General features: G+C 40.1%; 1 long non-coding RNA gene across 4 annotated transcripts in view; it reads right to left on the minus strand.

Annotated features, from left to right (window-relative positions):
- LOC146437955 (uncharacterized) overlaps positions 1-22,673 on the minus strand; it is a 319,641-nt gene that overhangs the window by 207,293 nt on the left and 89,675 nt on the right. Inside the window, exon 1 of one of the 4 annotated variants that reach the window (XR_014852001.1) lies at positions 19,686-19,780. The exons of the other annotated variants lie outside the window; for them this stretch is intronic. This is a non-coding gene — a long non-coding RNA (uncharacterized LOC146437955). Of the gene's footprint in view, positions 1-19,685; positions 19,781-22,673 lie in introns of those variants that run through there. 4 annotated transcript variants of the gene reach the window in all.

Here is a 22,673-nt window from a genome sequence, read left to right on the forward strand (position 1 = left end):
GAATCCATGCTTTACATGGGGATATATCTAGAGTTTTCTTCCTTGACACTCAGCAGAGCAGTTGTTTCCCATACTTATTAACCAAGACTAAAAATGCTGTCTTGTTATCATTCCCGTATATTCCATGTAGGTTTGCATTATCATGGTATTTCTTCCCCCACAGGCTCTTTGATCTATGTGTCTCACAGCTTCTATGACTAGCTGGTACAATGGCTTTGCAGGGGCTTCTCTCCACTCTCAGGAGAAATTTAATTCATAAAGGTACTTATTGATAGCTTGCTTCCTTCACTGCAAGCTTTTCTTAACTTGCAACTTCACTTCCAAAGAATTACCTGCTCTATCTTTTCTATAGACCTTATACCTAATGATAGCAGTGTCCCATTTTTTAAATATTTCACCAACTTTCTAAAACAGCTGTTATATCAGCTTCTTTAATCATAACAGATACTTCCTAGTCTTCTCAGGAAGGCCACACATATTTGAGGTCCTGTTGGTTGTGTCTCCATGTCCTGATGAATTGAAACTTCATCTTTTCAAGCTTTCTTTTTGTTATTCCTTCTCTTATTCTTACCAACTTGTGTCCTAGTTTTGTCCAGAATTATAGTTGCTTAACTTCTTCTTGAAAATATGTTTCTCCCCTCAACAAGTCTACATTTCTTAGCTTGTCCCTGCCTTTGATTATAAAACTTATATATATTTTTTTTTTTAATTTCCATTTCAAGCACTGCTTGACTGGTTCTGCATTGGTTCTCTCTCCCCATATGGCCTCTATCCATTCCAATTTTCTCTAGTTTTCTAATGAATATGATATCCTTCTCCTATACTATTATCTTTTCAGCCATGACCCGAGATTCCCCAGCTCCATCTGTCCCTTCACATGACACTGGCAGCATGTTGGAGAATGCTATCTCATGGACTCCTGTCCCAAATCTACTACCTAAAATCATATTATTTCATGCAATAATTCATCATCATTTCCTTCCATACCATGGCAACACACATGCAGGAAGCACAACTTGTAGCTCCACTACAGTGTGACATAAATGCTATGCTTGCCATGTACACACAGAGATCAAGTAAGTCCTTGCACAGCTCACAGTGGCATTAAACACCCTGATATCTGCATTCCTCATAGCCAGATTCCTAGTTCAGTAACTTAGCTCCTAACAGCTGAGATATGTCCCCAGGTTGTGCCCCATATTACATGGGAACATCAGACCATCATCCTGAGCAGAGGGAAGGACACACCTGTTGTTAATCGGGCAGTCTTTCTACCGTTTACCTGGCTGCCTTCATTTCTGGAGTTTATTCATTGCCATCAACACAGGACCAGAAGTACCATGTGAGGGTTGGACTGTTCCATGATGCCTTCAGATCTCCTCCACAGGTTTCTCTATTTCTCTGAATTTATCTTGTTCATCTCAGCTAAATCAGAAACACTCTAAAGGCCATGAGCTGCTGAGCACTGAATTAATATAAACCCCATCTACCAACAAAGTAGGTGCCATTCAGGATTGTAGCAGTCACCCAATGCCCTGAATGAACCAAACCCACAGCTATTTCTTTATAAAGTAGCTTTATTGCAACTAGGTAGATGGAAAAGCTGAATTAATCCACTTCATCTGTTATTAGGTGTCCTTGTCAGGCGTTACTTCTAATCTCCTAATGGAGAAGATGCTGCTTCTCCGTATGCTATCAACCCATTCCCTTCTCATAGGGTTTTGTTCTTCTAAGGGTGCTGCTGCCCTTTCCGAGACCATCACTTTGAGGGGATGTCACGTGGCCTTAAAAACAGAAATGAGGCAAAAATTTCTGAGATACATACACTTGTGGTCTCCACAGCAACAGAGTAATCAAATCAGTGCCCCCTGCGGTATTTCAAAAGGACATAAATATTGCCTGAATAGAATGAGGCTGTAGAAGCACCCAACACATCCATTTAGTTTGAAATCAATAGTCCCTTTGCCTCCTTTCTTCAAGATAATTAGTCTTACCAATGATAATATCAAAAGCTAGACCTCCTTCCTTTGCCTCTTTGGTTTAACTGCTCTATTCAGACTCTTAGGTATGAATGCAATTCTTCTGTAAAACATAACATGCACAAGTAATACAAGCCCCTTGTAAATTGGTCCAAATTCTCCAAAGAAGAGAGAGCTTTTGAAGTCTGGCTCATTTCTGCTAATGTTTTCAAACACACAAAAATAGTAGAATTAGAAATTAAATCTGAAATCACATAATGAGTAAGGTTAAATTAAAGGAGCAACTTTGGAGGGAGATATGGACTGGGATTCTTATAACAGACAAATGTCAGTTTTCACGAGAGAGGTGTTTGATGAATTTTTTACCTTATCTGCTAAAGAGTAAAATTAATTGTTCTGCAGAAGACTGAGCATAAAAAAAAAAATATACATGATTATGAAACCTGAGATACAAACTAAAGTGATAGATGAAATCAGAGCATAGGGGTTTAAAAAAAGGTATTATTTTGGTCATATTTGAACAGCCTTTAGGTGGATATTGATCTAATTTTCCTAAAAGGGGAACTCAGCTTTCAGAAATTTGGAATTATTGCCATTGTGTTTTAGCAGATTGGCCCATGAAATAAAAACAAGACAAAAAAAAAACAAAACAAAAAAGAGACTCAAAAATCAATAGTCTCTATAGCAATGCAGATCTTAAACACCAAAGCCACGTCAATTGTAAGAGAACATTAAGCTGGTATATTTGAAAGCTAATAGACACCAAAAGCCTTTGCGTGCAAGGAGGAACCCCTAAAATTATCCCTTTCAAACATCAATAGCACTACTGCAGGGCCTTGCTAATCTCTTCTTCCCAAAATGACAGTCACCTACTTTAGATCACTGCAATTAGCACCAGCACCAGATGTTCATTTACACCTTCAGAGATCCAGGTTTGTAAACTGAACACTCCTGTGTTATGATAATGCCATTTTAACACCCTTAACAGGCTTCTGGTTTCCTTCACCTCCCTATCTTCAAATCTACTGATAATTTTTATCCAAGAATATTACACTTCTAGAATAAACCTGAATCTTTATTGTTAATTGGTGGGATGACCCAGTGTCCTTAAGGCAGATGATCATCATCACAACACATCCTATGTACCAAAAATATCTACACACAGCTGAAAAATACAACACAGATCTGTGAGACCTGCCCCTTTCTGGATGGAAAAGCCTATTCAAATAAAATAAACTGTCTCTGTTACATATCTCAAATGCTTCACTGGAATCTTGGATAATGATAAGGCTGAATCATATTAATTTTTCAAGTTACAAAGAGTTGAATCCTCAGTACAATGCCAGGGGCACATTTTTTTTGGCAGAAGACATGAGTGTTACAATTTCCAGATTTCCTACAGGCTGAGTCCTGGTGTGCTCCAGCACTTCTGAGCATTTTAGGATAAACTATATCTTTCTGTAGGTTTTTAGGCGGAGTGTTTGAGACAACCTTTAGTGGAAACTGACGATGTTGTCTCACACTGCCTGAGAGGGTGTTTTCACATAATATAAGAAACTAATTAAGACATTTCTCAGTTGCTTTTTTGGGGATTTTTTAAGTTTAGTTTTTACTCTTCATTTTTTAGAGGTCTCTTTCAAAAGCTCATTTCCCCTTCCTCTTCAGGCATTGAGACACAGAAAGCCCCCAGCTACTCAGAGCTGTCTCATAGGTTAAATCTGCAGAGGTTAATGCTGGGCAGTACAGGGTAGGCAGAGGACCCTTTCAGCTCACTGTCAGGTCTAAGATTATTGGCAAAAGCCAAGGTTTCTCAGTGGAGGCCATGCTGAGCAGTTCACAACTCACATTTCTCAAATCAACATGTAAAATGACAGGCATTTTAATGAAAGCTTTAGGACATAAGTGGCAATCTTCCTGATCTTACAACATCAGCAACTTCAAGCTTCACATCATATTCCAAGAACCTCATATATTGAAGTTTCTAGAACTGTTTGCAAACAGGCATGATAGGGCTCCTTCGTGCTTTGGATTGAGAGGTGTGGCTGGGATGGACATTAAGATGAGCCTGAGGACATCTCAGTACACAGAACATTCACCTCCCTTGACTTGATTCAAACTACCTCAGTAAGAATCAAAAGCAAGTTCACTCAAGCATGGATAGGAAAAAAACCATTCCCCAAAAAATAGGCAAGCTGGAGGAGCTCTCTAAAGAGCCCCAAAAATTAACAACCTAAGAAATCAGTCATCAGATGTTTGTAGAACTGAGCACTTATAATGGAAAAAGGACAGACAAAACAAACAAAAGGAGAGAAATTATGTTCCACAGCACTCTTCCAAAGGCATTGTTGGAGATTGGGGATTTTTCCCCATTCTCTTGCTAGGGAACAATACTGACTCGGTACGTAAGAGAGATAATAGATGTAGCCAGGGTGGGCTGAGGGGAGGAGAGCACCTGGCTGCTTGTAGCTTCACTTGCTCTCAGGGCATTGGAGGGGACAGCCAAGCTCCTGCTTTGCTGCGAGAGGGTTCTGTGTGGCTGCTGGAGCCCAGCTCTGCATTTCTTCTTTACTGGGTAAGCTTTTGTTTGTAAGAGCAGATGTTTGAACTGGGACCTTATTAACACCAAATCTGACTGGGGAGGACCTTTACCACCCACATGGATGTTTCCCAACAAGATGTCAACTTAGGTTGGTTAAGAAGAATCAGATTGTTTGTGATGGAGAAAAAAGAATTGCTATGGTTTTAGATTGTTTTTGCAAAAAACTGTTTGGTTGGAACATGATGATGATGAATTAGATAATTAAATTCAACTGAAAGCATTATTATTGCTGCAAATGTCTTTTCTATTACAACCATCACTCTGAGTATCTAAACTTGTTATTTTATGGCTTAAACCAATGGCGACCACCAAGATGCACCTTCTCAATTATTTGCTCAGATGCATCAGTCATTGCCTTTGTGGCTGTGCACACAGAGGCAAAGGAACACAAGATAGAATATTATTATAGCAAACTCTCTCAAAGATTTGAAAAAAATATCAGGAGAGGGTTAGACCATGAGCGCTGGGTCCCCTACTCAACCTCTGGAAACAGTTAATTCCAGGCATCTCAGAACAAGATGCAAGGAAGATTTTTGAAAAGAACTTATAAGATGGCATCCTCCCAGCTTTGAAGAGAAAGATGATGATTCCTATTGTAGATGTTCTTTTCCTCTTCCAAAAGCCTCCTTTGTTTACTATTTTCTCTTACCAGTACACAATCTAGTTATCCCTGCAAAATCCCAGTTTATGTTTAATTCTGTTAAAAATGTCACCTGTCAGCTCTTTGATGAAGTGAGTTCCATAAGTGAACTAAAAAGAAATTACTGCCTTTATACAGGGTTCTGTCATGTTTGTTACAGTGCCTTCCTGCATCAAAAATTCTGCTGGCCTATCCACATCTTCATAACACAGAAGAGAAATCTTTCCTGGAGTAGGTTAATCCTCTCTGGGGAGATCCCAGAGGCTTATCAGTGGTCAACACTGGGGCTGCACATATCATCTTCCCGGCACAATGGCAAGCCTATGACAAGAAGAAATCAGTCTGTGATACTCATTTTGGGGGCCTTTTGGTCTTGGAAAAAGTCAAGACTGAGCAGTTTTTGAATTTAGAAGGCTTTTCTGAGGTAGGTATTTCCAAAGATGGAAAAGCATGGTGTATTCATGCAGAACCAACCCTGCAATGCTGGACCATGGAAAGGTTGTTAAAACCTGCTATTTTGCATTTATTAGGAGCACTTTTATCACACACATACTAATGAAAAAAAGGCAGAAAGGCCAGGCACTCTTCAGATAAATAGCTAGTAATTTCAAATAACAAACCAAAGAAACAATTAAAAGGCTTTGGCAATAAAAGCTTAACAGATGATGCACCGACAAACCACTACAATTACAAAACATATTTTCAGCTAATATGGTTAGCATAATGTACTTTGCAAGCATTAATGTAATACCAAGGTGGCTGTAAATCACTTTATCAATTATTGAACCACAATAAAATATTTATAAATGGGCTCTTATTATCAAATGCAACTGTGATACTTTTAAACTGTGGCAAATGTAAGGAAATGTTCTTATCTTTTTCTTAACAGAAACTTGTGTAGTGTTAATAAATGGCTTTTCTTTAAATCATGCTTTGCATCTTCAGTAGCTCTGCATTAGTGGAATAATACAACTGAACACTGACTCCATTTTGCCACAGTCTGTGCAATAAAACAACACATTTATTGCTGTGAATTAGAGCCATCATGTATAAAGAGTCTAACTAGTTTAAGAGGTTTCTTCCATGAAGACAACTGGTACTGAGTACATTGGATAAAATTGTCGAGTGATTTTCTAGGAACTCTTTTTAGTCATGTTACAGTAAGAACTGGCTTTAAACTATGCATTTTTATTTAATATCGGGGCAATCATCAGAATGAAAAGAACATTTTCAATTAAATATGTGTGTGAAGCTAAATCAAGTTTCCAGGAAAGCCAAATGTTTGGCAAATAGAACCCTGAAAAGCCTTAGGAGGCCCAGGATGCTTCCTTCAGCCTATCTGACCACCATCTGACAAAAAAAACCCAAAGCAAGAATACAAAATACACAGGGCAAAATCTGGACTTTCATTCTGAAAAGGAAACTTTGGCCAGAGGTCTGTTTCCCAAAAAGCCTTTTCAGAGGCGCTACATAAATTCTAATGTAAAAGAAAATCATTTTTGAAGCCTCCAGAGTCAGCACTACTGTCCAGCTACAGTAAAAACTATTATCAAGAGAAAATGATAATAGTAACAGTTAATCAGGTGTCTCCTGAGTCCCTGAATGGAAATCACATACTTGCTTTTTAATGTTACAAGGTTAAAATTTTGAGGATATTCCTTTATAGCATAATATGAAGAAAGTAGACAGGCTGATATTGCATCGCCCTTGATGCTGCTGATAACTGGACAAAAGCCAACTACATAACCAAGTTGTACTCTTCCAAGCAAGAAATTACTAACTAACTAATTAACTGTGGTTTACAGTAGGAATCTGCTGGTGTTTTCAGCACAGGGCATGTGACAGGGCTTTGCTCCTCCTGCTCTCGGGCCAAGGAAACATATTTTGGTTAATAAAGAGGGCATATGCAGGGAAAGAGGGCTCAAGTGCCCAGTGATACAGCAGGTAAGGAGCAACTATAGAGATGCAGGTCTGACAAACACCCAGAGTCACTGACAGACTACTAAGGCACACAGACAGATACACAACTTCTTCCCACGAGCCCTTTAGCCAAAGTTCAAACACTAATTGCAAGATGACACTGTCAGAAAAGGTGTTGCTGAGAACTACCTTTGCAGCTGCCACTACAGCCACAAAATTGCAGCTGTCAGAGCACTTCTGAACTGTAAACCACATAATCACAGTCTGATTGCACAGTCTAAACATCATCTAGAAACATTGAAGTGCTGCAGAGAGCGTTGTTATGCTTCATGGAACAAATTGCTAAATATGGGTCTACTTGATAGGGCCAAATCACTACACTTCCAAAGCCTGTGTTAAACTCCTCCTGCCCTCCCAAATGCCAGATGAAAAGCATAGTTCCATCTCACAGGGCAGGCTCAGAAGCTCTCTGAAACGTGGGGCAGACATTGTCTTTAATTTATGCCCATTTGGCTGATCAAAAAAGAGAGCAGTAATTTTGCTGAGTGCCGGTACTTTTTCAGTGTTTCCTTCAAAGAATAAAACCTTGGAAAACCACAGTTGATGTAAAAAGACTCATCTGAGCTTGTCTGTTGCAGAGAAATTCTGCTTTTGAGCTCCTGCCAGCAAGGTTCCTACAATGCACTGCATCAGCAGCCACATCTCAGTGCCTGCCAAGCAAGCTCAGGAAGGGTCACAACAGGGGCCAGAGCAGCGTGCAGGAAAGCTCCCTCTGGAAGAGAACAGGAGGCTGTCAGCAGTCCCTGAGCCAGCCAACAGGAAGGGTTACAGATCTGCATTTGTCCTGTAGCTGCCCATTCAGCCCAAGGTGGGCTGGGAGCCTCTCTCTAACAGAAGTCTGTCAAATGCTTCCTTTCTGAAAGCTTTCCCTGGTTCAATTTGCCGTGACCAACCTGAGCAGAAGCCTTAGGTGGGGGGAGATGACAGTACTGTCACTGTGAGCTCTTTCCTGCAGGGAGAGCAGCAGCATATCACAAAGCCTGCAGGAGAAAAGCACTTGGATGAAGGGAAGCCTGTTTAAGCCCAAGCAGAGCAGCAGAGCCCTGGCAGGATCACCTGGCCTGTTTTGCCCGCCAGCTTCTGGACGGGTGTCACATCTCGTGGGTACACCTTACATTTGGAAGTACACAGACCTTATGAGTGAAGCAAACCTCCTGATATATTGTCCTTTAGAAAGGCTTCTCTTAATGTCTTCCATTTCCATCGCCAGCCAAAGAATCAGCCAAAGAACCAGCCAAACATTTTTAAGGGAGATAAGTAAGGCAAGCATTGAAAATACATTTGTGGCCACTTCACTTGGTCTCTTAAATGCTTGGGTTGACTCAATAATCCTTCATTTTTGTTGCTAGACAGCAGCATGGTTTTCAGATTCATTCTGATCAAATTATATGGGTGATAGCAAACTAACCATGTTCCTAAGGTGAGTTTTTCCAATAGTTACAAACCCTTGCACATAACATTTCTAAATGTATTTAGCTTTGGTGTCCAGCCACTGAACTGTCATATTTAGACAGCACTTTCAAAACATGCAATAACAAATTAACTTTGTTTCCACTGAAATTCATCCTGGGGCAGTACAACCACACATCTACCTCAATTACTCCTTCTCCCAGTCTGTACTCATATCTGGGATTGCCCTGGCCCAGGTGCAGCACTATGGAACTTCTTGAGGTTCTTGTGGGCCCCCTTTTTGGGGCCAGGTCCCTTTGAATGGGATCCCTTCCCTTTGTTGTGTCAACAGTTACGGTAAAACAAAAGCAGTGCTGATTTGCCTTAATGCACTAAATGGTAAATTCTAAGCTTTTCAGGTAATTTCACAGGAGGTTCAGCATCTCTGCAGTGGCACAACAACCTCAGGGTGGGAAGCATAATAGCCAGGGACAGCAAGACAGGTGTAATACGTGTACATTACAAGTGCAGATGTGCCCTGCCGCGCTGCATAACAACTTTCACTCAAGCAGCCTGACAGCCAAGCAGTTCTCAAAGCACTCCAAATCACCAATGTACACTGCCTGCCCAGTTACAGCAAATGGGCTGAAGACATTGAAATGTCAGTGTCATTGTGCATGCAGAAGGTCTACAGCTGAAACAGATGCTTCCCAGACATGTTTTCAGTTAGTGCCATCTCCCTTGTCATTGTTTGTCCTTGCCAGCACAAGGCGTTTGGGAGAAGGGCTGACACCTGTCAGAGAATGTCATGCTGCTCATAAGCCCCAGCAGGAGACTGACCCACCCCATAATCTTTTGATAGCTAACTTGCTGCTGCAGTGTCTTCAGGCTTGTTGTGAAAAAAAACAGAACGGGCAGGGAGCATGCTGCCTACCACCAAGGCCAACATCCACACAGGTTTTCTCTTGCATCAAGGAGATTCCCTTTAGAAGCTGAAGAGTTGGAAAATTACCATTCTTGCAGTTCATCTCCTTTTTATTCGGGTTTCTTTGCTTTTATATTTTTGGGGGTTTTTTAAATTAAATCTCTAGTCTGAAATCCAATTTTTTTTCTAATACAATATTACTGTTCCACAAGCTCCACAAAAATAACTCTCTGAAATTTCCTCAGTGGAACAAAGAGTCCTTTTATTTTCCTTTAGCCACTTCTGCAACCTTTGTTAGAGAACTCATTACAGAAACACTTCTGAATGAATGACAGGACCTAATAATATTCTTCATATACCAACAGTACATGAGTGGGACTAATATTACTTAATTTTTCTGCAATGGTAAAGCACCCCTGCCACAAAGTTATGCTAACTCAGGCTGGTCTCCTCTTCCCTAGTTATTACAGTGACATTTTAAATGCAGATCTTAAATAAACCTAACAATTATCTACTGTTTACCTAACAATGGCTACATGATAGGCATGTTATACAGTAAAGATTTTGCATACTTTTCATAGCAGAACAATCTCTGCCTCACTAGACAATTATAGAAAAGTTGGAAAAGGGGCCTTGCGTACTTAATGAAAATACAGGAGGGAAAAAACTGATCAGCTTGGTATTAAAATGATCCCAGCCTGGCAGTTTTTCATTTTCTGCTTCTATGTTTACTTTTTTTTTTCCTCCCCTAGCCACTAAAATCAGAAAATTTTCTTTACTGAAACAATTTTTGAATGTTAAAGAAATGTAAAATTGCTTTGCCTCAAATACCTGAAGTTTAGAGAAAAACACCAACAAAAAGCGTAAGTTTAAAAATAAGTCCTTTGGAAACTATTGGTGCTTCAAACCATCTTTAACTCACAATCTGGGATGGTAGGGCTTTGGTCATGTTTCCTTCTTTATAAGTCCTGAGCAAAAATATTCTGAGATGGACAACTCCTGATGAGGGAGACATGTGGCAGTGCAAGGGTTCTGCTGTACCCAAACTGATTCTGATGCAAAAAAATTACCACACCATTGAAAACAGATCATTCACTTCCTGAACAATATAGATTTCTAAGAGACAAAACATATATTGTACTTCCCACACTTCAAATATCTCAGTAATGTTTTGAGTACATAAACAAAACTTTTTAGAATTCCAGCACTGAAGGCACATTTCTCTTGCTCAGAGTAATTCAATTTCTTGTCTGTTCCAGTTGTCATAAGTGTAAACTGCTCTAAGTTAGGAACACACCGTGCCATATTTATAAGCCTTGGATTGGAAAGTCTACAATAACTCTTAAAAAAGAAATTCCATAACACTTACAAGTTACTACACAATATGAAAGAAGTTTTTATTTCTCAATTTTTCCCAGTCATTCCCAGAATACCACGATCTCCTCATTAACAAGTTTTTGTCAATTTCACCTCACCTTCTGCCCTTGACACATTCCTCCTGTTTTCATTAGGTATCTGCTACCTTCATGTTTGATAAGATAAGGACACAAAACAGCACTTTACAGAGGGACAGAAAAAGTATTTCCACTAATAAAGAAACAAAAATAAATATCTGTAGCTACCCAATGTCCCATACAGATAACAAGAGGCTGACCACTTTGAATGTTAACCAATTTAAATCTGCCCACCCCAACTGGCCTTGGTTTTTTTTTTACTCTCACTTATCTATAGGTGCAACATGATGTTCATTAAAAACACAGAAACACTGATATTCAGCTCCTGATATAGCAAAGTCAAAGAGTAGATCAAATGTTCAAATATCCAGAGTTTGAGACAGAGCACTGTTAAGGAAACTTTTATATATACATTAAAGACCACATTCAAAATATTCCCTGTTTCTTGTGGATCACAGTCATGGAAGTAATCCATGTCCAAGCCCTCCTACTGTCACTAAGCTGACTGATCCTTAGACCATTCCACCCAGGTCTCACTGAATCTCTGAAATGCCAAGCAAGTACTTTTATAAACCTAGCTTTATGCCTTGAATTATCACCAGCACATGGAAATCAAGGAAGCTATAACATAAGTAAATCCACACTAAAACTCTTATTATATTCAAATGCTTTATTCATAAAGCTTCATAGTACATTCCAAAACTTTCAGATCATGCAAAAAGGCTCTTCAGAGCTCCTCAGCTCTGAAGCAATGCTGCCACTCTAAAGGGTTAGATGTGTTCCAGATATACAATGTGTAATTGTCAACAATCAAAATAGTTATTAAGTTGGCTTATGAAGAAAGGAGCTTTGAGACCATGCAGCTTTGGTGTAGTGTTAAAACCAGGTCTGCATGAATACAGAATTCTTCATTGAAAACAGCACGCTATCGGAAAGGAAACAAACAGCTAAAGCACCATAAAGGATCACACTCCATTGTCCCTGCTTGGATTGTGCCTCACAGCTGGAGAGCAGTCTTGTGGAATAAAGATAATTGTCCACCAGCAAAGAAATAACACACGTACAGGCAGCATCCACTAGCCCTAAATGTATAACTGCTGATTTCCCTTTCTCTCACTGTGCAGAAGCAGAATATAATTCAGCAATTCACTTTTGTGTTCAAAAATGGTGACAGAAAAGGAGAGAATGTGGGACTGGATGGAAAGCCATAAACATATTAAGTAAGTACTAACCTTTGAAAACTCAAGCTTCTTTTGTTTTAAAAAGCTGTGAATTCTGAACACAAGAAGTGTGCTTTATTAGAAGTTCAAGGAGGTATAACTACCCTGTGGTCACTTCAGATCCATTTTGTCACAGTCTAAAACAAACTGCTTCCACACCTGCTGTACCAAAACCTGCCTGTTCAGGGAACTTTCCTGTCTAAGCATTCAGAATGCACTCTGGCAGTCACACTCCCACCACCAGAGACTGTCACTGCTGGGACCAAGGCCCCTTCACTGCAGGAGGCTCCAGTGACCTGATGGGTGCCCTGCCTGACTCCCTGCAGTCCTCAGGGAGAGGGAGAGAAAAAGCAGCCAGACTGGTTTCCTTACTCTGTTAAAAGGGTCAATGACAGGTCATGGCTGCTTCCCATGGGCTCCAGCCACTTCCTGATATGCTGAGTATAACCTGCAGCTTGCACTCCAGCTACACACCTAGCTACCTGTGCAGAGTGTATTCCTCAGCTATGCCTCAGCCTAAGGAACTATGTCCCTTGGGAATGTGCAGCCCTGGTCATATGCAGGTCAGCTTGGGATAGTGGTGACAGATGATTCTGTGCATCTTAGGGCTGTGATGCTATTGGAGGTTACAAAAGGTGAGTCCAAGAAAAGACGTCCTAGAAGAGAAGGCAGGAAAACATGACATTTAAGAGAAAAAAAAAAATCCTCCCTCTTAAAAGCTACATAGACTATATTTAATTATTTCAGTAATTGCTCACTGCAATATGGACATTGTCACTATCTTTGTTCTTAACATTTATCCTGTTCCAATCAGGAATATAAATACAGATAACAGAGAAAGAAGTTAAACATCTTGCCTCCCTTTAGGACATTATTACTCAGGATGCATAGCCATTTCTAATGCTGCAAGACCTGTGTGATCTGAGCTTTAAAGCACTATTTATCTTCTCAAGCCGCACATCACCAGAGAACCCGAGCACTCTACAGCACTAAAGCAGATATAGTCCCAATATTATTTTAAAGCAGAGACTTCTAAATATCCTTCTAGTGTAACTGTCACGTCGTACCTTTCATTGTTGCTCCACCCCACTCGAGATTACCCTCAGAGAAAGTCTGCCTTGCTGATAGTATGAACAGTACCCAGGCTTTGCAAAATACCTCAGTGCTGTGTAAGTCTCTAGATCTCATTTCCAGAGATGTAGATTTTAATCCACATACCAGGGCCTGATGGCTTTAGATTTGTACTGGTCCCTTCCACCTTCTTTTCCAAGAATGGTTTGAAATGCAACTGGAATGCAGCCCTCTGTCGTACATGTTGATCACCACAGCAGTACTGCAGAATCACTTTTAAATCTATTTAACGTAAAAGGTTGATAAATTGGTACAATATTTCCTGATTTATAGGGTGATGCAGAACAGAACATACACTTAAGAGACATCCTGACCTGCCATGGAAAGAAATAAGCCCAGTCAGTCATTGGATCTACACCAAGGCATTCAGTGGTGCACATTTCCCTAAATCTCTTGGCCAAAGTCACACAGACAGATGTGTTAGCCACAAGTACAGCTTCAGACCTTCCAGGAGGCCACTCCTGTTCAGAGATGCCAAAGCATCTCATGGAAGCATTCCCTCCAGGAATCATCCTTCTCTATTGGGCAGCTTTCATCTCCCTGGCAGTTCAGAGTGTCTCCGTAACACAGATAAAACTGACAAGGTCACCCAGGCCCTGATGTGAATCCTGTAATGAGGCACAGGCATACCAGTGTGTTTTCTTAAGGCTATTTAAGAAATGGAAACTGTAATCAATTATCAGCTCTGGAAATGAGGCTGATACAGAAGATGAAAGAAAACTGCTAGAGAAGCACAAAGATCCCCACTGCACTGTTTTTTCAAAATTCTTTGAAATAGTTTCATTAGACTGTGGTTTTTCTCTTTTTTACTCCCATAATAACACTGAAATTCCAAAGACTACTTCTTTAAAGACTAGATATGAGCTTTGATAGGAGATTGGTTTGGACGTTCATAAGTAAGAATACCTGCAAGCAACCAAAACCACTTTCCACAGCAAGACAGGAATAAAAGAAAGGGCTGAAGCAACTGGGTATTGCTAAGACATAAAGAAAATTTACTATCATGTTTTTAAGATATGCACCCAAGGAAAAAAAGCCAAAACAAAATAATCCCAAGAGAAATCAACTTTAAATTCTTCCAAAATTATACAAGAAACCAAAAAAAGCTTAATCAAGGAAGGAAAAATGCCAGGGGTGATTCCATTAAAACTAAACCCCAGGTACTCATCTGCTTTGTGGTATATCCCTTCCTTGTTTTTGTGGGTGAGTAAAAATGGAGTTTAATTAAAAAAAAAAAAGCTCTCCAGAGATTTCATTAATTTGCAAAGCTCTCTTTAAACTGGCCTGTGATCTCACAATGGGTTTATTTTAATGCATGTTCAAAATGCAGAACTTGTGATGTTTCAAAGGTATTAATTTCAGACTATTTTCCAATACTGTTTTGCATTGAAAATAAACAAACAAGAAAAAAAAAAAAATATCTTATGGTTTTGCTACAATCCAAGAGCTGGATTCTTACTTGAGATAAGCTGGCAGGAACTCAGCAAGACAGTGGAGCTGAATCCATTTACATTGCCCTAAACTCGGTTCCTCATACACACCTTATCCAGTGCAAGGGAAAGTGAATATTTCAAAGTGGCGCAAAGAAAGAAGCACATTTCTGTGGTAAAGCCAGTCTGGACAAAGCAGTAAAATTCCAGATTAACACTCCTTTGAAAGAGGTACTGAGGCTTCCTAGATGATATGCAGAATACAAGGTAACATTTACAAATTAGGCCAACCCTTTCCCTGGAATATAAACACTTCAGGGCATCAAGGAGCTCAAGGCATTTGGAAGTGAAGTTTTAAAGCGCCAAGGATTACAGATGCTACCAAACGGAAACATTTTACCCATATAATTCCTTTTGTGTGGTGTTGGTTTGGTTGGGTGGGGTGTGTTTGGCTGCAGCTGGGGGCAAGATTTTCCCAGAATTTTTTGGTAAGATGCAGACCGACTATAAGCAGCTCTGGTCACTGTGCTATCAAACAAAGCCTCCTGTAATGCTCGACTCAGTCATGACAGAGTCCATTTTGGAGACAAAACCATGCTTATTTTTATCTGCAGTGCCAACACAACTGTCTTGGACTGAGCAGTCCAAGCTCAGCACTATGGACAATAAAGCCTCAGGATGATTAACAAGGAGAAAGTCAGACAGGTATGCCGTGTTTGATGAAAAGACAAATCTCAAACAAAAAATTTTTTTAAACTCCTTGATCTCAGGTATCCTATTTTAACTGCTCTCCAATGGCCATTGGGCATTTAATTCCCCTAAGTTCCTTGAAAAATTCCAGCAGACATGGCTTAAACCAGACCAATTCACATATCTCACCATAATGTTGCAGCTCTGTTGAAATCCTTATTCCCTACTCCTTCGCTTCTCAGAATGTGAGGAGTGCCACGATTGATTGCAGCTGGGCAAAACACAGACCTGCACAAAGTGGAAACTCCCCCCTGCTAGCAGCAAAACTGCCTGAACTGAAAGTTCTTCAACAAACTGCAAATCCTACTGGGAATTGTGGGTGAATTTGTGGTGATTCCAGACTGATCCTGTGCTCTCATCCCTACTTGGCTGATTAATTGGACCCTTCACAGCTACTTTAGCATCACCAGACTAAATAGTCACTGTGTTTTAATGCATAAGGTTTTGAGAACAAAACTATAAGCACAGCACAGAGTTCCTTTATTTTGGGGTGCCCTAACAAACAAACAAAATTTCCTTTTATAAAGGCTTTGCATGGGGAAGAAAGTTACAATACATCAGTTAAACTGAGAAAGAAATACTCCTTGTTTACTGCAGGAAGGAACGGGATTAATGTGTATTAACTCATAATGTCAAAAGGGAAAATTCATAATTCATAAATTCTCATAAAAAATTATCATCCCATGATAGCTGTTAGCTTACAGATGACAAGCCTTATTGCTCAAAACCCTCCTGAAATGAGACATTAAGTTGATATTTAGATCCAAATCTGTCCTGTTTTGCATGCACTGTTTTATACATTAAATAACTAGTTTTGCTGCCAGTCTTCTCCCAAGGATGGTCTTTGCTGTTCACAGAATGTCACACCTTTCCTTTTATACAAATACCATGTAATTTTTATTTATTTTTGTTTTCGCAGACATTCTTTTCTCTGTTAGAGCTTCTATGGCAATATATACTCAAGCCTTTCTTGTTAGATAAATCAATATTTTATTTACAAGGAAAATACCTTATTTAAAACGTGGCAGAAGCAAGATGTTAGCTGAAACGTTGTTGCATAAACAAACTGCTGGAGAAGCCACCTGAATAGGAAATTTTTCTCTATGGAACGCTGTTCCAGGTGGAGTGCAACTGGTGAGGTAGCAAAATTCACTGGAGGAGCATGACATCACATTACTGCATCTGCCCTGGGGGCCTCACAGCCTGCATCATAAGCAGTGAAATGCAGCTGCTCCAACTACAATCACTCAACAAACCAGCATGAAGAGCTACCTTGGCATTTTCCCTACAGATAAGCCGGATACAGTCTCCCTACCCTGGGACCTTGTTGAATTTAGGGATCTTCTGTCTTGTATCTGGACAGCATGGGTGTTATTGAAAGGGTCTTTTCATTTTGGGAAAAGTTGGTTTTGCGAGAAGGTGTTAATGATAGCAAAGTGGAGTGGAAAGTCAATGTAGAAAAGAAGAAAGAGAAAAAAAAGAAAAGGGTCAAGAGCTACCTCCCAGAGCAGCAGGTAGCTTAGCTGATGACGCAGTCCCTTTCATAAAGCAGTAGGAAAACTCCCATGAATTATATGCTATGACAGCATGTAACTTTCCTTTCCACACCACATACAATTACCTTACTTCTTTTGGCATTCCTGAAGACTCCCTAATTTGAGCTTGAAACACTCTTTGGCACTTGAGAAAACTTCTCATCAAAAGAATTTTCAAAGCCAGTACCTTCCAGGTGTCAATTCAAAACCATCTCATCAGAAATTTTCCAGTCAGTTTCAATTCTACTACCTTATAGTGCCGGGAAGACGTGATGTAAACATTACTGAAATCAATTATGTAAGATTAAAGAGTCCACTTATTGCCTACTTTCTTCTTCCATAAAGGACCTTTGACAGAAAACAGGTTACCCCCAACTCATTTTTGTAAGCTGAAAAGATGGAGCTCTTTAAAATTCTCACCACTAGAAGTTTTCTCTAGCATTTGGCCCAACATTTTTGTGGTTTTTTCCTGCATCTTCTCCAGTTTTTCACTGATTTTCATAGAACGTATATAAAATCCTAAATAGGAACTTAAAAGGAATGTCTTATTAGAGAAATTGAACACAGTTTATCTTAAGGTAATTGTAATTCGTGAAGAACCTTGCATTATGTGTGGCTTGACTTAAGCCTTCCAATATATATTGCACTGCAGTGCATTTTTCACCCTGCAAATACATTTCTCCATGTTTCCCAACACTTACTCATTGTGTTTTATTAGCTAGCACAGAAGCTCTTGACACTTTTCTAGACACAGCTATGTCTAAATGTATCATCAATAATGTGAATACTTTACATTCAAAGATCCACTTCCTCCGGATTTTAACGTGTTTGGTTTTTAAGTGATGTTCTATTTTTGCCAAATGTAGCATATCTTCACACTTATGTCCAGACTAACTACTGGGAGTCCTGTTTCAAGTTTTTTTTCAGAAACTGTGACAAAGAAAACACTATGCTCTGTTTCTTAAACCAGCATCTGCCTATTCCATAGGCTTAGTTTTTACGTCAGGAACAAACTTTCTAGAAAACCACAATTTTCCTAGTTGGATTCTGTTTACAAGTAGCTGGATGAACACAATCAGAACAAAATATTTAAGGAACCATAAAAGTGCTGATGAATAGTGCCATTTCCCCTGGTGAAGCAGCACAGGTAAACACAGTTTTGGATGCCCAGGATCCCCTGCTGGCTGGCGGCAGCAGATCAGGGGAAGGAACAAGGATGCTTTTCCTACACTTAGCATAAAAGGAAAGCTCCCTGGATCCTCTGTTTGTTACACATAATGGCATAAAAATCCAACATTGCTTTACAAGCATCAGCCTTTCTTAGAAGGGAGCAATTTAACAAGGAGTGATGTCACTTCCACCTTCATAAAACATTTTCTGATATCAAGGGGCAAGACACAATTGAGTAACAAACTGTATTATGCAGACCGTAGCACCTGTGCAATTCTGTAGCCTGGTCTCCAAGATCTGAACTCTCTTCTGTTTGAGAAAGTAGTAAACAATGAACAGGAAGGAATGATTGGAGGATGGGTTTGTTGATGATATTCTGTGATAAATGGTGTTAGCAGCATTTGAAAGAACCCAACAGTGAATCTCACTGGCTTTGTTTCCCAGCTTGCAGCCAGAACAGTAAGAGGAGCTTGTGGAGGCAACCTCATTTCCCTTGCTAAAAATATTTGCAAAAATAAGGGTTTGCAAAAACACTGCCTGAAATTTTTCTGGGCTTTAGGTTCCTACTTCTGCTTCCTTACTACAAGCAATTTGTTTCCCTTCCCTGGTGCTTTGATAAAAGGCTCTAATCCTGGTGGGAGTTTCAAATTTGCCAGTGGAATGGAATATTCATACATTCAGTTCTGTTACTCAAGTTGGCTGCCCTGTCTATGTTATTCAGTGAATACTGTGTGAGATCTTGGGAACTGATCTAACAGCAGCTTGTCTTTGAAAACAGCAATAAGATGACAAATTTTGATCATCAGGGTGCCAAATGTTTTTTGGGCATGATTTTGGATGATCCCTGTGCCAACAAGTAAAAGGAGCACTGCCCAGTAGTACATATATTCAGCAAGAAATATGAGCCTGACTAACAGCAGAATGTTTAGGACTTGGGAAGGCACAGACCTCTGCAGGATGGTGTGCAGAAGGCCACCACAGGGCTAGCAGCTTGTGCTGAGGTCACCTGAAAAGGGAGGACACTGGGAGCTGGACTTGTTCCATAAAACTTCAGGTGCTTCATTAAAAACACCTAAATGAGAATCAGTGGGGATAAAGAGTAAAAAACAGTGTGCCAAAACACTCTCTGAAAGGGCCAGAGAGAAACAGGATACGGAAAGCAGTTCAAATTTCTCTCTGTTAATGGAAGGATGAGCAGAGCAATGCAGAAGTGCTCCCACTGCTAGCTAAAGCACTCCCAGTTAAGTCGGCAGCAGTGGATGAGATAAGCCTCAGCTCACTGCCCAATCCTCCAGGGACACATCTGTGAGAGATAATGCACTGCTGCAGCCTGGTTACCTCAAGGCAGCAACGTCATATTTACCACACAGGCACAGAGGACTTAAGCAGCAGGGTCTATATGGCTCAAAAGCATCAGCCTTAGAGCTCAGGGGAAAAATAAAGGATCAAGATATTCATGAAAGGCTTATATTCTTATACTAACCTCAGTATATGATGGAGGTTCAATGTGTTTTTCTTTTCTACAACTCAGGAGCTGAGACTAGGGGAAGGATTCCATTAACCAATCCTTTCTCATTTTCTCCACTGCTGCAGCAAAGGGCTGTGAAAAAATTAAACTCAAATGGTAAGTTCCTCTTCAGGGCTTAACTCTGTGGAAGGCCATATCTTCTTATGAAAAGGAAGCCTCTCTTGGACATCCACAGCCAGAAGTGTTAGCATCTTTTTCCCTCATTCACAAGATAAAGAGCCCTACAACCTCTAAATGCATTGCAAATGGACTTCACTGTTTATGCCTTATCTTTATGCCTGGAGGAGAATGCAGGCCATAGCATCTTGGTGAAATGACCTTTAAAATCATCTTATGCTTGCTGCAGTGGAAAGACAAAAGATGCCCCAAGGCAAACCTGAGAATCCTCTGTCTCAACCTCTAAAAGTTCACCGTGGCAGAGGGAATAGATGGGAAGAAAGAACGCAGAAATGTGCAGGGAAGCTGGGACAAATCAACTGATCTGTCAGGATGTTTGAGATGGGCTCCCCACTATAATATAAAATACAGTGATTTTGAATGGGCTTGGGTTAAGAATATAACTTCCTTCACAGAAGGTGAAGAAATTTCAGACAGTACTGTTTGTTCATCAAAGCATTTTTCAGAGTGGCAAACCCAGGGATTTAAATCCCCCTCAAACTGAAGGAGGACTGACTATGTCTCCCAGCTGCCTAGCAAGTACTGTGCACATGAAACCCTGAGGGAAGCTAGAAAAGATCTAAGAGGACTAAGTGTGAAGCAAGGACAATCTCTTGAACCGGGTCAGTCCTGGACATGAGAGTCACAGCTAGACTTCCCTGAAGTCCTCAGGGAAAAAGAAATCAATACTTAAAGAGGCAACATCTTTGGTACTTGCATTCAGCCAGCAGCTTTTCTGTAATGACGTTTTGGGGCTCTGATCCCTGAATTACTGTGAAGTTTTGCCTTCAGCACCTAAACATATTAAGAGGCTGTTTCTGTGACACAAAGCAGCTCAAGGCTCCATGAAGGACATCAGGACTTCAGAGCACTTGGTGCAGAGATCTCTTTTCAAAATAGGACAGAGACTTCTATAAATAGCCCCGGGCAATCAGAAAGCTTTAGCCATTACATATGTTCTCTATTCTACGTCCTCAGCAAAGGTTTCAATCAGCATAAACCAAGGTTCAATAAAGGGTTGAATCAAAGGCCTAGCCCTATAAACAGTCAATTTAGTGCCACGAAAGATGACATTTATTGAACTCCTATTTCCGTCCAAGCAATCCTATGGTGCTTGAATTTTAATCCATTCCTCAACGGATGATTGGCGCAAGCATAAAATAAAATGTCTGAATAAAACAGAAATATCAGTCATCAAATCTGCTGTCAAGGTTTCTTGTGGCCAGTGCAACCACAATAAAGCTGAGGGTTATGTCAAAGTACACTGGAAATTTGCCACAGCCAAGCCATTTGTAAGAAGTGTTCCCTAATAATGCCTCAGGTTTCTTTCTCACCTCACAGAGGACAGTTTCGGGGCATTATTGCAGTGAGACAGACTTTGTTCCCTTTGTCACTGTAAAGCTCCATTTTTAACAGGCAAGATTAGAGCCTTTGAGACTATTTTCTACTGAGAATTGGTGCTTTCAATTTCCTATCAAGATGTGATCAAACCCAACAGAAGTTGCCTACAGCACCTATTTCTCCAAGCGACTCCAGGAGGGCTCCAAAAAATATGTAATACATAAAAATCATGGCACAAAAAGGTCAATGACTGAAATATTTGCAGCTCTGCTGCAGCATTCAACAACCTCTCAACTACAGCTAAACCATGCACAGGCACATTCTCAGGGAGAGTTGTTCAGTTAAGAGAAATTCTGTTGTTGCAGTGCCTGTGTGAAAGACTTTTCCTCTCTCCCCTTGCCCCCAAACTGGAAGGAAACAGACCCAGCAGCCTCTACTGCTCTGGACTAGCCCAGTAGAAGCAGCTGCTGGAACATCAAAAATGGCACCTGCCAATCTCTCTGAGCCGTGCAGCAGGGTAAGAAGGTAAGGATTCCATTTCAGGAATACCAACAGCAATTAGGCATTTGACATCGGTGACATATCAGACTCTTGAATTTAAAAGGCAACACCAATTGCAGAACCCTCCGTGTACCATTAACAAGCTGGAAGTTATTAATCTACTTAATTGCAAGAGTAGCTTGGTGTCTGAGGACAGGATTTTGATCGTTAATATTTGACAAGCACAGACTTGTCCATTATTATGTTTTGAAGTCAAATGGAAGTGTTGAAAATTGATGGGCAACTCTTAAGCAATCTCTTGCATTGCCTAAGGGAGCTCTTTTTCACCCTCTAATCTTAATATCTTATCTCCTGGTTCTCATTCCTGGAACAGCACCCCTGTATTTATCTAGTGCAAGACCAATATTCCAGCATTCAATCTCAGAAATATTCTTGCTTATCAACTGATCCACCACTCCAGGAAAAACCCAAACCAACCAACTAACCAACCCAAGAAAGAAAACCCCAAACAACCCACAACAAACCAGAAATGGTCAGTTGAATTCTACTATCAAAAATTACACCTAGAATGAAGAAAATTCAGTTTTCAAGCTCCATCAAATATGAAAATTCAGCATTGATATGAACTGAGATTAGAATTCAGTACCACATAGGTTTGTATTAATGAAGAATCAGTTAACAGGAAAATAGCAAATCAATCAATTGTGAGTGCGTGTTTATGGCATCAGCCTTATATAAACATAATGGAAAATATCACAACAGACTAGCAATAGAGTACCTTGCAGCCTGTGAGGTTCATTCAGAAATCTGAAGCAGCAAAAAAGAACCATAGGCAAGGAAAACCTACAGGTGAACTTTTGAACTCTCCAAGAAGGCAGTTCTATCAGGGGAAAAACAAGTTAGGATTTGATTTTCTGAGAGGCAACCAATTTTCATATGGGATTG

Source organism: Lichenostomus cassidix, chromosome 4, assembly GCF_008360975.1.
Source record: "Lichenostomus cassidix isolate B80296 chromosome 4, HeHo_3.0, whole genome shotgun sequence".
In the NCBI taxonomy this organism is placed as follows: Eukaryota; Metazoa; Chordata; class Aves; order Passeriformes; family Meliphagidae; genus Lichenostomus; species Lichenostomus cassidix.